Source organism: Trichogramma pretiosum, unplaced genomic scaffold, assembly GCF_000599845.2.
Source record: "Trichogramma pretiosum strain Unisexual culture from Peru unplaced genomic scaffold, Tpre_2.0 scaffold19, whole genome shotgun sequence".
Taxonomy (NCBI): Eukaryota; Metazoa; Arthropoda; class Insecta; order Hymenoptera; family Trichogrammatidae; genus Trichogramma; species Trichogramma pretiosum.
The window spans coordinates 623,994-640,266 of NW_019641707.1; the positions used below are offsets into that span (position 1 = coordinate 623,994).

General features: G+C 40.4%; 1 protein-coding gene across 1 annotated transcript in view; it reads left to right on the forward strand.

Moving 5' to 3' along the window:
- The window catches only part of LOC106659941, a 36,252-nt gene that overhangs the window by 1,611 nt on the left and 18,368 nt on the right, over window positions 1–16,273 (forward strand). Inside the window, exon 2 of the mRNA XM_014382720.2 lies at window positions 15,460–15,510. The gene's annotated coding sequence lies outside the window, so the exon portion shown is untranslated. The remainder of the gene's footprint in view (window positions 1–15,459; window positions 15,511–16,273) is intronic.

Sequence of the window (16,273 nt, forward strand, 5' to 3'; positions counted from 1 at the left end):
CTTTCTCACCTTCGTGTATTGTTTTTTGGTGTCTGAGCAAATTTACTTTTTGTCCGAATTTCTTTTCGCACTTGTCGCATGCGAAATCTTTGCGACCTTCGTGGACTGTTTTTTGGTGCTTTAGCAAATCCGATTTTCGACCGAATTTTTTCTCACACTTGTCACAAGTATAATCTTTGTGACCTTCGTGGACTGTTCTTTGGTGTGCAAGCAAATGCGACTTGTACCCAAATTTCTTCTCACACTTGGGGCATGCAAATTCTTTGCGATTTTCGTGGACTGTCCTTTGGTGGGCGAGCAAACTTGATTTTTGTGCAAATTTTTTCTCGCACTTGTCGCATTCAAAATCTTTATGACCTTCATGGATTGTCCTTTGGTGGTAAAGCATATGTGCTTTTTGTGTAAATTTCTTCTCACAACGATCGCATGAATAATCTTTTCGACCTTCGTGGACTGTTCTTTGGTGTGCAAGCAAATGCGACTTGTGCCCGAATTTCTTCTCACACTTGTGGCATGCAAAATCTTTGCGTCCTTCGTGTATTGTACTTTGGTGCTTCAACAAATCTGATTTACTTCCAAATTTCTTCTCGCACGTGTCGCATGCAAAATCTTTGCGACCTTCGTGTATTGACCTTTGGTGCTTCAACAAATCTGATTTATATGCATATTTATTCTCACACTTGTCACATGGGAAATCTTTTCGACTTTCGTGGAGTCTCTTTTGATGTTTTATCAAATTGCTTTGATCCCCAAACTTTCTACCACAAATTTCGCACGCATGATCTTTTCGACTTTCGTGTACCACCTTTTGGTGGGTGAGCAAATTACTTTGCTGTCCAAATTTCTTCTCGCATTTGTCACAAGCATAATCTTTCTGACCTTCGTGGATTATCTTCAGGTGCGTAAGCAAATTACATTTATGTCCAAATTTCTTCTCGCATTTATCACATGCGAAATCTTTTCGACCCTGGTGGACTATCTTTTGATGATCCCTGAAATGGCTTTGACTCCCGAATTTCTTTCCGCATTCGTCACAAGCGAAATCTTTGCGCCCGTTATGGACTGTCTTTAGGTGGGTAATCAATTGAATTTTTTGTCCAAATTTCTTCTCACATCTGTCACATGCATTATCTTTCTGATCTTCGTGGATTGTCTTTAGGTGGGTGAGCAAATTACTTTTATATCCAAATTTCTTCTCGCATTTATCACATGCGAAATCTTTTCGGCCCTCGTGGACTGTCTTTTGATGATCCCTGAAATGGCTTTGACTCCCAAATTTCTTTTCGCACTTGTCACAAGCGAAATCTTTGAGACCGTCATGGATTATTCTTAGATGGTTTAACAATTGAATTTTTTGTGCAAATTTCTTCTCGCATCTATCACATGCGAAATCTTTTCGACCCTCGTGTACTGTCTTTTGATGGAGCAGCAATTTCCCTTTACGTCCAAATTTCTTTCCGCACTTGTCACAAGCGAAATCTTTGTGACGGTCATGGATTATTCTTAGGTGATTTAACAATTGAATTTTTTGTGCAAATTTCTTCTCGCATCTATCACATGCGAAATCTTTTCGACCCTCGTGTACTATCTTTTGATGGACGAGCAATTTCTGTTTATGTTCAAAATTTTTTTCGCACTTATCACAAGCGAAATCTTTCCGATCCTCGTGTACTGCCTTTATGTGCAAGAGCAAACTATGTTTAGTATCAAATCTTCTCGCACACATTTCACACAAGTAATTTTTGAAAACTTCGTGGAATATTTTTTTGTGCTTTAGTAAAGTTGATTTATTTTCAAATTTCCTCTCACACTTGTTGCATATGAAATCTTCGCGATTTTTGTGTGCCAATTTTTGGTGCGTAAATAAACTCGATTTTTTCACGAATTTCTTTTTGCAAGTGTCACATGCAAAATCTTTCTGGCTTTTGTGTACCGATATTTGGTGTCTACTCAAATGACTTCGGAACTCAAATTTTTTCTCGCACTTGTCGCATGAGTAATTTTTTTTTTCGATGTTAATCATATCTCGGTCGGTCATCATGTTTGATTCTTGTGTAAATGCCTCCTGACATATGTCAACAACGTTTTGTTTGTCGTCTGGAACAACAATGTCGTATTCACTTAAATTATTTTCCAAGATAACTTCTTTGATTTTCTCCTCACTTTTATCCATTTTGGTATGTGAATTAAACGAGGGATTCTTTTGTTTAGGAAATTGAATGAGTAAAATTTATCTTTTGGTATTATAATTTGTTTCATTGGCGAAAACAACATACAGTCTAATTTGTTTTAATCATAAATATGAACAGTGTGTGTAGGGACGATATTGCTTATGATATCATATTGTTTACAATTAGATTACCGATTTATCTGTTTATATACATTATTCCTACAATAATGGAACGAGTTTCAAAATCTAAGTTAAGGACGATTTCTACAAGACCTTTTTTCGGATTTCTAAAACTAAGTACTTCAAAATAACTTCCCATGATATCGAGTAGTATCTAGATCCTTGTACAATATTTTACAAAAAAAAATTCATCGGATTTTTTAAATGTAGTTGCAATTGTAACGCACTCGAGCCAATTGTACTTGTATTATGCACATAATTTTCATAAACATATAATACACGATCAATTATTTAATGTTAATCGTGTGTTTGTGCTTTCGCGAATTGATCTACCCACACGCATAATTATCCTATAGCATAATAATACTGCAGTTCATTGATCACGACGTCGTCTTGCTATATACACATCGAAGCTTTTTTCTATGATTGAAAATTTTATCATCATTAAAGTTTCAGAGCCTCAGGTTAGCGATGTGTGTTTGTTTTGATTGGCTCAGCCGTCGACGTCGCTGAAATATGTAACTCGCGATTACTCAAAGTTGACACACGCGTGTTTATCGATGAATTAGATACGGCGAAAAAAAAAAATTACTCCTGCTGCTTTGATCAAATATTATGCCTCGACTCGACTGCTATATGTACACATCATTATGCAGTGTCAGCAGCGTTGCAGCAAAATATTTTGAATCGATACATGCAGACACGTACGTAATGTATAACGTACTACTACTGCAGTGACGTGAAAACTCGATTTATTTATTGATAATAGTACGTGTACGGCTCTTATCTGCATCTTTTAGAGTACGTTGTTGAAATAATTTTAAATGTAGTGTCCAGGTTCGATGTGAAGTTACGACATTGAAATTAAACTTGTCGATATGCTGAATCTCATTTCATTGTAATTTTTTACATGGAATCTTCTGTGCACTGATTTTTTTTTATGTAAACTGCAAAAAAGTTCGTGTAAACGCAATCACGTGCATCATTTAAAATTTGAATATGAACAAAAAAGGTTCAATTCTCTACATACCGAAGTCTTAATTAAAGCCAGCCTTCACCGCTAGATGGCGAACACTTTCATCTGTAAATCTGCAAGTGACAAAGTCAATATAATTCTATAAGTATGAAGCACAATTTTGGGTGTATATAAATTCGCGATCGCTCGAACGTCATTCGTGCACACTGTCACATAGATCGGAGCAAAATCACTTCCCCCAGTATTGTACGAAGTACATATACATCTAATATTTTCCGCAGCACCTCGAGTCTTCCGTCACGCTGCGCATAATTACATCGTCGCAATTTTCCGCTCGCGGATACGGAAACAACGCGGCCGGGAATATTCGATTAAAAATAAGCTTCGAGCTCTCGAGGCTTCTTTGGAACGAACAGGTGCGCACGCAGCGAAGCAAGAATAATAATTGCTCGACGGATTTTTCGTTTTTGTTTATAGCGTCGCGTACCCGAGCGCTAGGTATATATACAAAAGTCCTAATTATACGACTTTTGAAGAAAGGAAAATTACATTTGTGCGCGCGCACGAGCGCGTCGAGTGTATATACAAGAGGCACAGAGGGGGTGTGAGGGAGAAAATGAAAACATCATCGTCGTCGACGACGTCGCGCGTATCGCAACATCGCATCCTTTATGCAGATTCCGGCGCGTCTGCGCGAGGCAATTTACAACGCGTGTAATATCATACACAAAACATCTTCAGAAGATGAAGAAGAAGAGAAAAAAAACTTCACCACCGCCACCGACACACACACCATCGGAGGGCCTACTGAAGAGCTCGTCACGCTTATATAGACACACGTACTATACGCATAACCGTTCGTTACGTGCACGCGGCGCGGCGCCGGCGTTAATTAATCAAGCCGTGTGCGCGTGAATGCACGACTCGTCGGTGCTGTGTATATGTATATAACGAGCTTGCGGTGCGATATGCGTAGCGCAGCAGCATTCTCACTGCAGCGCATTCTCGAATTTGCATTCGTTGTATAATAAATAAATGCGTGGATAAAGGGAGAAGACAAAATGCCGCGGAATTATCGGATATTAATATTTCTCTCTCTCTCGATCGCGCCGATCGTATATATTATTATATTATTATCGTATCGCGCCAATTTCCCATTGTGGTCGGCTCGTAATTTTTTCTCTCTCTCTCCCTTTTCTTTCGCGATATATAATGAATTGAATTTCACGCGCGCTTTCGACCGCGTATAAATCCCTACCCGTGCGCGAGCGAGCGCAAAAGAGCGTTGATAGCCGTGAATCCATGTGGCGTTATAAAAAAAAAGCTCTCGCGATATAGCTCCCAAAAGTAAGAGAGACGAAGTTTCGTCGCGGTGTTTTGCCGAGGAACATTTTCAGCTTCTCGAAGAAGTAGTAGTCGAAGAAGAAGAAGAAGAGAAAAGAACTTAGTTTTCGCGACTCTTACACTTTATGTTATATAGCTGCGCGCAAAGTTTCGCCAAAACCGTTCGATGTTCGAGTTATGTGCGCGTATATGGATAATGTAATACAAGTCGCACGTGTGTGTGTGTATGTGCGCTGTATAGTTGTAAAATTTAACGTTGAGAGAACTGTTGTTGAACTTTTCATCATCGTCTCTGTGTTCTTTTTCATTTATACTCTTCTCTCTCCGGACGATAAGGCAACAGTTGATCTCGTATTCTTCTTCTTCTTTTTCTTTTTCTCCTCTTCAACCGCAGCGAATGCTGATTCTGAAAAATTTTCTCCCGACGCTCGATCGATCCTTTTTCTTTCGCTGCAACCACGCGCGTTTATCTTATTATACAGAAATACACCAACAATCGAAACTGTCGATTTCAGTTTTGCGCTCGCCGCAGTTCTATTTTCTGATAGGATATATTCTCTCTCTCTATGGCTCCCCCGCCGCCGCCGCCGCCGGCGATGTATATAATACGAACTTCTTTTTGGCTCGGTATACATGGCTCGGGTGTGCAGGCCAGGCAGATTTTTATCATTATCGCGATGTATATATATACTCGAGACTCGCGTTTTGCTGGCCCGTCTAAATGGCTGTTTTCGTTGAAATTGTCTCGAGAGAGGTTGTAGCCGCGCGCACCCACACAGCTCCTATTATTTCACGTCGTTTTTATCTCCGGCTCTCCAAACTCGCGTGGGTCGAGTAAATAGTTTTTCCGCTTGAAATTGCGGACAAAAACACGAATGAAAAAAAGTATAACTTCGCGTGTCCTTTTTTTTTTTCATCATTTCGAAAGCCTTTTTTTGACAAAAAAAAAAGATAAACGTTCTTACGAAGCAAGAGAATAAATCGAAAAATCGCCGGTAAAAAAATTTTTTTTAAAGAGAATCCATTCGGATACGTAAAATCGCGTTTACCGCGAGAGCTCGCTCTCTTCCTTTTTTTCTTTCCGTTCAATTTTTTACTTCCATCCTCCTAACATCATCGAAGTGTATATATATAGAAAAGCGGTAAAAGGGAAAAATTGAATGCGGCGGAGGAAGAAAAATCCCTCGAAATCTGATAAATGTATATCCTACGTATATATACAACATCGCGTGGTTAGATTCGATATATATAACGTATAGAAAAAAAAAGGGACGACCAGAGACGAGCGTGTGTATAGTAGCTTAACCGGAAAAACACGTATATAATATATAAAAAGCTGAGCCAGTATACGGCGCGAGGCTAGTTCAACTACGGTATACTGACCTTTTTTTTTGTACTCTATAGTATATATGTACGGAGCTTGATGATGTATACGGTATGTTTGGGTGCAGCTCGTGCGCTCGGCTTTTATATACACGTCGTACAACACATATTAGTCCTCGTATATATATAGAGCTGAAAATCCATATACCGCTGCTACCACTGACCAGTGCATATAGGGAGGATGATTTTCAACGGCAGCTGTGTCAGCAGCATCGTATGACCGGTAAAATTTATTCAACGCGTTTGGTATATATATATGTACTCGAGTGAATGAAATTTTCAATTGAGTCAACATTTGCCGGCCTTTGTTGAGAATCGAGCTGCGCGAATGAAAAAAATTCTAAAGTGGGTTCATTATGTGCCCCTTTATTTTCTCGAGAGGTTTCGCGTGTTTCTCCTCTATATACGTATTGCAAAAAAAAGGAAAAGAAATAAAAATATTCAGCTAATTAAGAACTCGACCATTTTTTCTTTTTTTTTTTGCCTTATCGAGTGCAAGCGCGATGTTACTGCACAATGCAAGGCCAAACGTAGAGTAATGTAGGTTGTTATATATATGCATGTACTTTTTACGCTTCCGTATAATTGAGTTATATTGCAAAGGGCATACACGTCGTGTACCGATACATCCTCGTCCGAGTCGTATTATACATACATTGAAGATCGATTAATCAAACATGCGAGGAAAAACTTTTTTTTTGGGGTCATGAATTATCGATAACAATGGCAAACAAATTCCCGGTTACGTGTACACGAAATACGACGAAGATAGAGATAGATAGAGAGACAAGCTCGAATAATTTATCTTGGGGTCAAAAGACAGGCAGTAGTATAACTACGACACGGCACGACGGCGTGTTAAAAGAGCTAGCTTGAGCGACGTCGAACTTATATTAGCCTTTCCACGGGTACTTACGCGGGAAATTGTCTTTCCTCGTAACCCCCTTATACTGTACGCGTACAGGTATACGTATATATAAAGCGTCGCAGTTGGTGACGTTCTTTCTCCTCGTTTTCTTTTTCTTTTTTTTTTCGCTCGTACGTATTATATGTAAAGCCCCCATCCTTTGTTCGCACGGGTGAGAAAACTTCTCCGAGATGCCACACCACCAGTGCGCGTATGTGTGTGTACCTAGTGCGAACTCGTGTCACTCCGATCTTTTTTTTTTGCTGTTTTTTTTTCACTCGGCGATAAATCCATTGCCCCACGATTTAACGACTTGCGACAAATCAAAGACTTTTCTATTTTCATTTGGTTTTTTTTTGCCTATCTCTTTTTTTTTTATTTTATTTACGCTCATCGCTTATACGCATACGGATATACATATAGGCGCGTAGCTGCTGACCGACCAACCAAAAAAAAGTTAAAAAAAAAAGAAAGAATCGAACGTCAACCTGTCAGTCTTTTTTCACCCTCGCGAAGGGGTATTTTTTTTTTTAACGCAAACAAAGTTTGATCGCTCAACGACACGAGAGAATAAATGTACGCAAAAATCAGCGCTGCTAACGAATGTGGATGGCGAGAAAGCTACACATTTTATTTGTTAACGAGCGTTGCGCGCGCGCCTGTGTTTGCTCGGGGAAAAATTGAAACGTTTCCCGGTCGAGCGAGTCGGGAATTATTTCACGGTCTATTTTGATAACGTTATTATAACGGCTTGTGTCTTTGAAAACAAAACCCCGGTAGAGCGAAATTGCGATTCGATGGACTACTATTTTTTTTTCTGTTCGTCTTTCATCGCACAAAATTATCGACAGACGCGTCGTCGTCGTATTTCCATTCGATCGGATATATTCTCGAAGCTTTTCTCTCTTTTTTTTTCTCTCGCTCGCTCGCTCGCTCTCTTTCTCCGTCGCTAATGCTTTAATACCTCCACGTCAATGAGGAGAGGAAGGGGGACCAATAAAACAAGCTTAAAGCTCGTAAATTATCATTCGCTCGAGTGAGCTTTTTCTCTCTCTCTCTTTTTACAAAATGACTGAGCTGATTTTTTGCCGCTGCCGCTCGGCATTTTCCTTTCGAGGATATCGAGACAGTGAAAGGCATTTGAATTACAACGAGGCAGCAGCAGCAGCAGCAGCAGCAGCAGTCACCGCATCACGAGTACACCACCTTTCTCGTGAACGCGCCGCATCGAAATTCTGCGAAAAGCGAAAAATAAATATCCCGAATGATTTTGCTATGCGGAGCGGCTTGAATAATTTAACTTGCAGCAACGGCAGCAGCTGCATTTGTAAAGCCTGAAAAGGAACGCCAGAGCCAAAAAAGCGCCTTTACTTCGATACATACACGCACACAACCGTCGCGAGGGAAACTTATTCCATGCCGATGTACATATACATAAAAACTGTGAAAGCTCTGGGAAATTTCTTCATTAAAATTTCACGAAAAGTTCTTCGATGGTCGATTAAACCATTTACCCGGTATTGAAACGAGGTTACACACGGCATACATTTATATATATATCGGCGGCAGCAGCCGTCGGTGAATAAAACTCTCGAGTATATTTTTAATATTTAATTCCTACGATTCAATCGAAGAGGTAATAACTTTTCGCGAAAAGGGGATAATGCGAGCGCGACGTTCAATCGCGCAATTTAAAACGATGTAACGAGGATATATTATATAGCTACAAGGTAATTTTTTTTAATGGGGCTACGTCGTGAATGGCTCTGCGTACATAAAGCAGGGGATCGATGGTGCAAGCTCAAAGGTAACCGGTATAACTTTTTATAACTTCGATTAAAAAAAAAAAGAAGGGAGGAAGGAGGGAAAATTCGCTATTATTTCGCAGCTGCTGCCCCGCGCGATCATTCAATGAATTTTCTTCCTTTTTTCTTCCTACCGACTTCCCGTTAATATTTATCTTGTATAAAGACTCTGGGAGCAGTTAATAACCATCATGCAAATCCATCTTAAACACAAGTAGATTAAGCGGCTGTTCGCCCGGCGCGCGCTTAAAAGTTCCATTAACAAGCCAATGTTCGCCTGTCGGCTCAAGATGTGCGGCTGCAGCGGCTGCTACTACCGCTACTGCTGCTTTTTTCTAGTTTTTTTTATATGAAAAAAAAAAAAAAAAAGAAAATTGCCGAGAGACCGGTATAAAAAAAAAGACTCTTATTTTGCTCGAACGAAATAACGAAGGAACAGTAGCGCAGCGAAACAAACGACTTAGAAACGACGCGTACACACACACATATACACAGAGAAAAAGCTCCAGCGCAAGTAGTAGTACTAAGAGGAGTGGGAGAAGAAAAGAAACGAGAAAGAAGAAAAGGTAAAGCCGCGGCGCGTGTAAAAGGGAGCGAGAGAGGATTTCATTCTCGGGCGAACGGACACGTCGTGGAGTAGTAGTAGCAGCAGCAGCAGCAGTAGTAGTAGGAAAGAGGAAGTTGCGAGCGACGAGGTATGCGAGCGCCTGGAGGATAAAAAACGTATATATAGTAGCTAGTAGTAGTTGTGGCAGTAGTGGCAGCGGCGACCCGATGAAAAGGAATAAACGAGGCTCTCTATGTGTACATTTGGAAAATATAGAGAGTACGAATCGCGCGCTATATGCCGTGATGCGGGCGCAGAGGGAGAGAGAGCCCAACAAGCACAAGGGATGCAAAGTGAAATGGGAAATATGCAGCAGCGGATGCGGTGGCGGCGACGGTGCGAGGTAAAAAATGTAGCGCGAGAAATGGCGAGCGGCAATACGCGTGTAAGAAAATAAAATATGACAAAAAAAAAACCTCGAGCACTCGAGAGCCTTATATATATCGTATAAATTATATGTAAGTATATACATGGGAAAAAATCGGAATACGACTTGGTGGCGAGAGGAGCGAGCGAGCGAGCGAATCGCTGGTTGAGAAGAAAAGACGCTTCATCGGATGTAGGGAGAAGAGAGAGAGAAAAAAAGAATAAGGAGGATGAGGAGTGCATAAGTCGAGTACCGATGCTGCGCTAGGTGAATTAAGCGACGCGCGCAGCGAGCTGAGGATGAGACGTATAGCAGGTTGAAAAATAAATGACGCGTGTGCCTCCTTTAAACTTATATTCACGTAGAGGCGGTATAATATACCGGTAGCGTAGCCTTTCAACCACGCGCGGCAGTTCACTGCATTTTTTCTCTCTCTCTCTCTCTCTCTCTCTCTAGATCGTGGTAAATGCTCGCGAGTACATTATGTAACTGGGGGGGCTTTCTTCGTGCCTTTACATTCGTGTTTTTTTTTTTTTTTACTTTTTTTTTTTAATACGAAAAATAAAAAATACAACGAAATATTCTGAATCGTATTATAGAAACGATTTTGTGCGAGCGAACGAGCGACTGAGAAACGCCAAGTGCAGAATAATCTAATGCTTCTTTTCTCGCGATGTAAAAGAGAAAATTAGTTTTTATCCGAGGAGCGAATGTTGTATAAAACGCAGACATTTTATAGCTTTACGACTTCTGATTAGCTTCGTTTCTGAATACCCAAGCCACGATGAAAGGATATCTATACAGGTAGGAAAAAAAAGAAAATATTTCATTCGAAATGTCACCTGGTTCTTTTATAATAAAATAATTTCATCACCGACTCGTGCGCGCAGAGATCGAACTGAAAAATGCAAACAATTTTTTTATAATACTCAATCACGGATCGTTTGTTGTTTTATTACGTGCCCGTATCCACATTTCGTCACGCTTCCGCGCTTCATTGCGTGCGCAAATATCATTCGAATATATAACACATATATAGGGTCAACCGAGCAGTAAAATTCCTTACAACAATAATAATATTTGCGCGCTCGAGCGCCGATGACGAAATATCAATGCCACATAAAGGTATAAACTTAAAAAGCTCAAAGCTGTTATATGTACGCGCGTATTCATTCGGCTGTGTGTGCGCACTTAAACGCAGCTCAGCTCTCGCTCGCTCGCTCGCTCGAATTTTGCCAGAGATTAAATCGTGCGTGTGCGAGAGAGAGAGAGAGAGAGAGCGAGGTCGTGAATATTAAAAAAAAGAAGAAGGGAGTAAAAAATCGGTAAAAAAACTCATTCATCCTGGAGCGCGAGTAACATCACCGAAAAACGAAAAAAAAAAAAAAGGAATGAAAGATGGAAAAAAATCCCAAGCGTAGCTTTTTTCCTCATTGGATTCAGCCTGTGCGCGCGCGCGTGTGGTATATGTAGCTCGTAAAAATTCGCCCACCATTACCACCACACGCGCGAGCATGCCTCTCAGCGAAGAACAAATAGGAAAATAAAAAAAAAAAAGCTGAAAATCCCGAAGGCAGAAAAGTGTCATACTTATGGGACTTTTGGGAGTTAGGCGCGCACTCGACTCGCACCTGTACGCCTATATATACGTGTATACATAAGAAATAAGACGCGTGGAGGGCTATGGTACAAAAAAAAATTGAATAAAAAAAGGAAGGAACGGAATGGATGAAAATGGGGAGCTATGGGGCGCTCGAGAGCCGCTGCGATGTGTCCGCATTTTCACCTGATACGATGTACATACGGTGAGGGAGTGCGAAAAAAAAGAGAGAGAGATCTATTTTACCCTTGTGCGCGCACACGCGTTACACAGAAACTACGGCGGAAAACTGATGCTTCGGGTATATATATATTATAGGCAGAAAGAGAAACTGCGCGAACAAACGGAATTATTCACGGATCACGCGCCGTACCGAGCGTGAACCATGATCCACACACACACACACACACACACACACACGCGCAGGAGGAGAAGAGGTATGAGTTCGGCACAACACCTAGACTACCTACTATACATAGCAACAGTATATATTCCTTTTGATTTATGCATTTTGTTCGTACATATATATACCTCCGACGCCGCCGTCTAGCAGCTCGATTCCGTGTGTGTTTTCCGGCCTTTGACATTTGCCAGCCTAGCAGCAGCAGCAGCAGCAGCTGTCGGTCAGCGATATCCAATATACACCACCACCACTACCAGCAGCTTCTCTATTCTCCTCCTCCTCTTTTTTTTCCGCATCCTCCTTCGTGCTACTTTTTTTTCCTCTCGCTTCGATGCTCGCCTCGTTTCGTTGCAGCTATCTAGGCGGGGGGAGTAGGAGGGACTCGGGATAAAGATGAAATTTTGATAAAGGCGCTTCGTGCCAGCTATATCATATAGTAGCAGCAGCTTAAAATTTAAGCAGATGGCGTTAGGCTTCTGGCGGTTTATTTACCGAGCGAGCCGCTCGCTAGCTCGGGGAGTGAATTTTGATAAGCCATTCTACTATCCTCGTGTTACATCCCCGGCGCTCGCGCACAGTTTAAAAGTTTGCCAAAAAAAAAAAAAGAAAAAAAAATCTCTCTCTAGGGTACACCCATCTCGAAGTACTTGAATTACATGCAGGCCGCTGCCGCGCAATAATGGTTACACGCGTTTACATACGATATATGTATATATTCGCGTGTATATAAATGCGTAATAAAACGAACACCGTATACACATAAGGTGTCTGCCTATACACACACGGTAACACGAGCCAAAAGCGCGTTTACGCGTTATACGCGCGTGTTAAGGCACACGAGCGGCAGCAACGCACCATCAACTCTTCATGAGATTTCCATTTTCATCCTGCAGCAGCAGCCACCCCCCGTTTATACATAATGCACACCATACGTGTATGAATTTACTCACTTTATTCAAGTACAACGATTAAGTTCTAATTTTGACGCGCGCGCGCTTTAATTAAATAATTTAATTCGTTTAATCGTCGAGAGAGCATTTATACACGATGACGAATACGGCATTAAAGTACGCGAGTAATCTCTATTGTCGAGTGCGCACGCGAAGCCGCGAAATAATACACACGATGCGCGGGCACGCGTTTTAGAAGTTTCAATGATGGGGAGCAAATGTTTCTCTCTCGACGCACTCGCCTTCCGTGTGGAGATTCTTCGGTGGCATGTGCGTATTATATAATTAATTCATGAAAAGGAGTATCCATTTAAGGATTATGTCAATTAATTAGCGACCAATGATCACTTTGGTCAAATAAATTTGTTTGCTCCGGGTGTAAAACTAGTTTAAAACCAGATACATCGGGAAAAAGTTCGGATTTCAAAATCGTGCTCGGGGATATATACAATTATGCTCACTTTACCACTTGCGGATCTATACCGCGATAAACGTATTCGCCATCTAGCGGTGAAGGCCGGCTTTAATTGCAATTCAGTTTTCGTATATTTTTCTAACGATTAAAATAAATCATTTATAAAACATTGATTTTTAATCGAAATGTTTAAATTTGGATGGAATACATTATTTTTTTTATTCCTTTTTGCATTAAAAATTATGCACGCGTGACTGCATTTTCACCCATTTTTCGTCATGCACTTCCATGCATAATCTATGCGACGCGATATAAAATGTACGATGTACAACGTGTACAAAATTTAAAAACCTTCGAATGTGAGATGGTGACGAAGACGATCGAAAGTTCAACGAACGATCTCTGCGCAGTCTCGCGCACGCACACACACACAGAAACCTATTTTCGCACCGAGCAATACGAGCCATTCACCCGCGCGACAAATTATTTTCGGGCTAAAGCGAGCGTAAAGGTGCAGGGGTATATATATAAGGAAACGTTCGCTTCGATACGCGGTAAGTACGATATCGATCGAGACAAGGCAGTTAACCACTGTACGCGCAAAAAGAGGGTCATAGCCGCACGAGGGTGCCGTGTATATGTTTCTCTCTGTATATATACACTTATTTCTGCCTGTTGCTCTCTTAAAGCCGTATATCGACTTACATCGATGCCATGGAGTATTATACACCTGTGGATATGGGTTGGATCTTCGATCGAAATTTTCCAGCACACCATAACGCTATGACCGTTTCATTATTCATTCATCGTTTACCGCGATGCGACTCGACTCCATTCCGTCCGACTGTAATTTGCTCGTACTACTGCGACGCGATCATCGTCGCAGAAATCGCACTCGTACGGTTATCGCGTTTCCATTATTATTATTTTTTTTTTTTTTGTTCGTTTTCTTTTTGCGCTCGTCTCTCTCGCGGCCTCGAAGTTTTTTAATCTCGATAGCCAACTTTTTTACGTGTGTTTGTGTATAATATAATGATTTACGAAGAGCTACTTTGTATGCGGCACTCATTTAAGGAGGTTCGGGAGTGTTTGAGGGGGACGAAGCGGGACGCGAGGGGCTCCTATACTTCCAATGTTAAATTTTCAGCGCTGCCAACTTCGAAATAACACGAAATTGTAGGTTTTTTCAATGAGCTGGCACACAATTATAGCTATTATTAATAATTCAATCATTTTGATGAGTTTTTTTCGATGTTTTAGGCTTAAAACAATACTCTATTTGTCATTAGAGTCGAATGAGCACATATTTTTGTTGTTCTAGCTCATTTGTTGGTTAGGGTACGTGCAAATGACCCACGAATTTTTACACATAACAATTTATTTCTCGATAACTAAACGGTCGATGAACTTCTTTTTGCAGTCAAATTATTCCTTATTAAATTTCCTACATGTACGTATTTTTTTCTATTTAGTTTTTGTTTTTTTACATTATGTTTATGCTCATTGAAAGCGAAAATTCATGATTTCTCGTAAGAAACCATGTTAAATGGTCAAAAAATTTTTTCATCATTTTAACAAAATTTTGTGGTGAAAAGTTGTATTTTGATATAAACATTCATATTATAAAGTTTCAAAGCAATTGAACGTGTTTTAAAAATTTGGCTGCATTTCGCTGAGACTCCCGAACCTCCTTAAGTTTGACTCGTCTCGTATGGAAGTTTGAGGAGAGCGAGGGGGTAAAAAAAAAAAAAGATTTATGCGCGCGGCGATATAACGAAAGATGAAAAACAGCTCGGCCCGCGCGGTAGTAGTAGCGGCTTCTGAATAAAAGTGAATTCATAAAGTAGCTCGATATATATAGCGTGTGGCCTCTATGGTTTATGTTGCCTTGTTTTTTTTCTTCTTTCGAGTGTATGTAACGGATATTATAAGTGGAATTATTCAAGCTCGTTGTTTGAAAGTTCTTTTGATCAATGCGTTCTCTTTGCTTTTAATATATGTGTGTACTCGAAGAAAAGTTCCGTGTACTTACCTGTGAAAATCTGAGAGGAGAAAATTATATCTTTGAAAATATGAGAAAACTATTTTGAAAACTGGAAACTTGATTCAACGTGTGAATTTGTAATTTGAGAGATTCGAGAGAACGTTAGGGCGTACCCGAGTAAGCATTTTATTGATTTCTATGTAGCCATCTCTGCAACATTATAGAAAAAAATGTTCGTATGAATGATCACCCGAGAACGCACGTAAATCCGTCTTTTTTTCTCATATCTGAATAGCGTATAATAGCTCGCTTTTGATCATATACCTCACACAAAGATAATAACGATAAATGTTACTTTCTCGTTTCAGAACCCTCAAGTACCTCCATGCAAGATCAATCGACTAATCAGGACACTTTGAGTAAGTCTATTCCGCATGTTTTTCTCGTCGTAATATAAATGATACCCGCGGATTTACCTCGAGGGAAACTATTCAAACTGCCGCGTCGCCGTCGTTTGAAACTACTAGTAAATGCGGTTTGAAGTGGAATTAAAGCGGCGCGACGATTAGACCGCGAAACTGCAGCAGCAGCAGCAGCAGCAGCAGCAGCGCATAAAAGCTGCTGCACCATCCAAAGGAAGAACAACTTTTAATCATCTTTTGGGAAAAGTTATTATTCCTATATAGAGTCGAGACCGAAATTAGTTGGTATAAAATCTGTCTCTTGTAGAGAAGCTTCCAGGAGGAACGAACCCTGCATTATATCGTTAATTGAATATCTCAGAGTCAATAGACAATTGAAAGCGATTTTTATAAATTTATTTTTTGAATAATCTTAATAAGTAATTCGATGCAAAATTATTAATGGACGAGAAAATATTTTCCGTATCACTTTGTGAACGTGTCGCGGTCCTTTGATGCATAAAATACAATCCACGTACAGGATTTTACGAGGCAAGGCGAATTTCTCAAGTAAAAGTTGGAAGAGCGCACAAGAAAAGGGTACTAATTTATGAAAGGATGTGAGTTTTAAAGACAGGAGGAAGTTTGCGCAGAAGTTATGGATTCTGCTCGCGAGCTAAAGTGCAGCCCGGCTCTGCCTCTTTCACGCATATTAAATTCAATTTCGAGCGAATTCGTATACCAAGATAAAAAAAAAGAAAAAAACGTCTCTCGAACCATT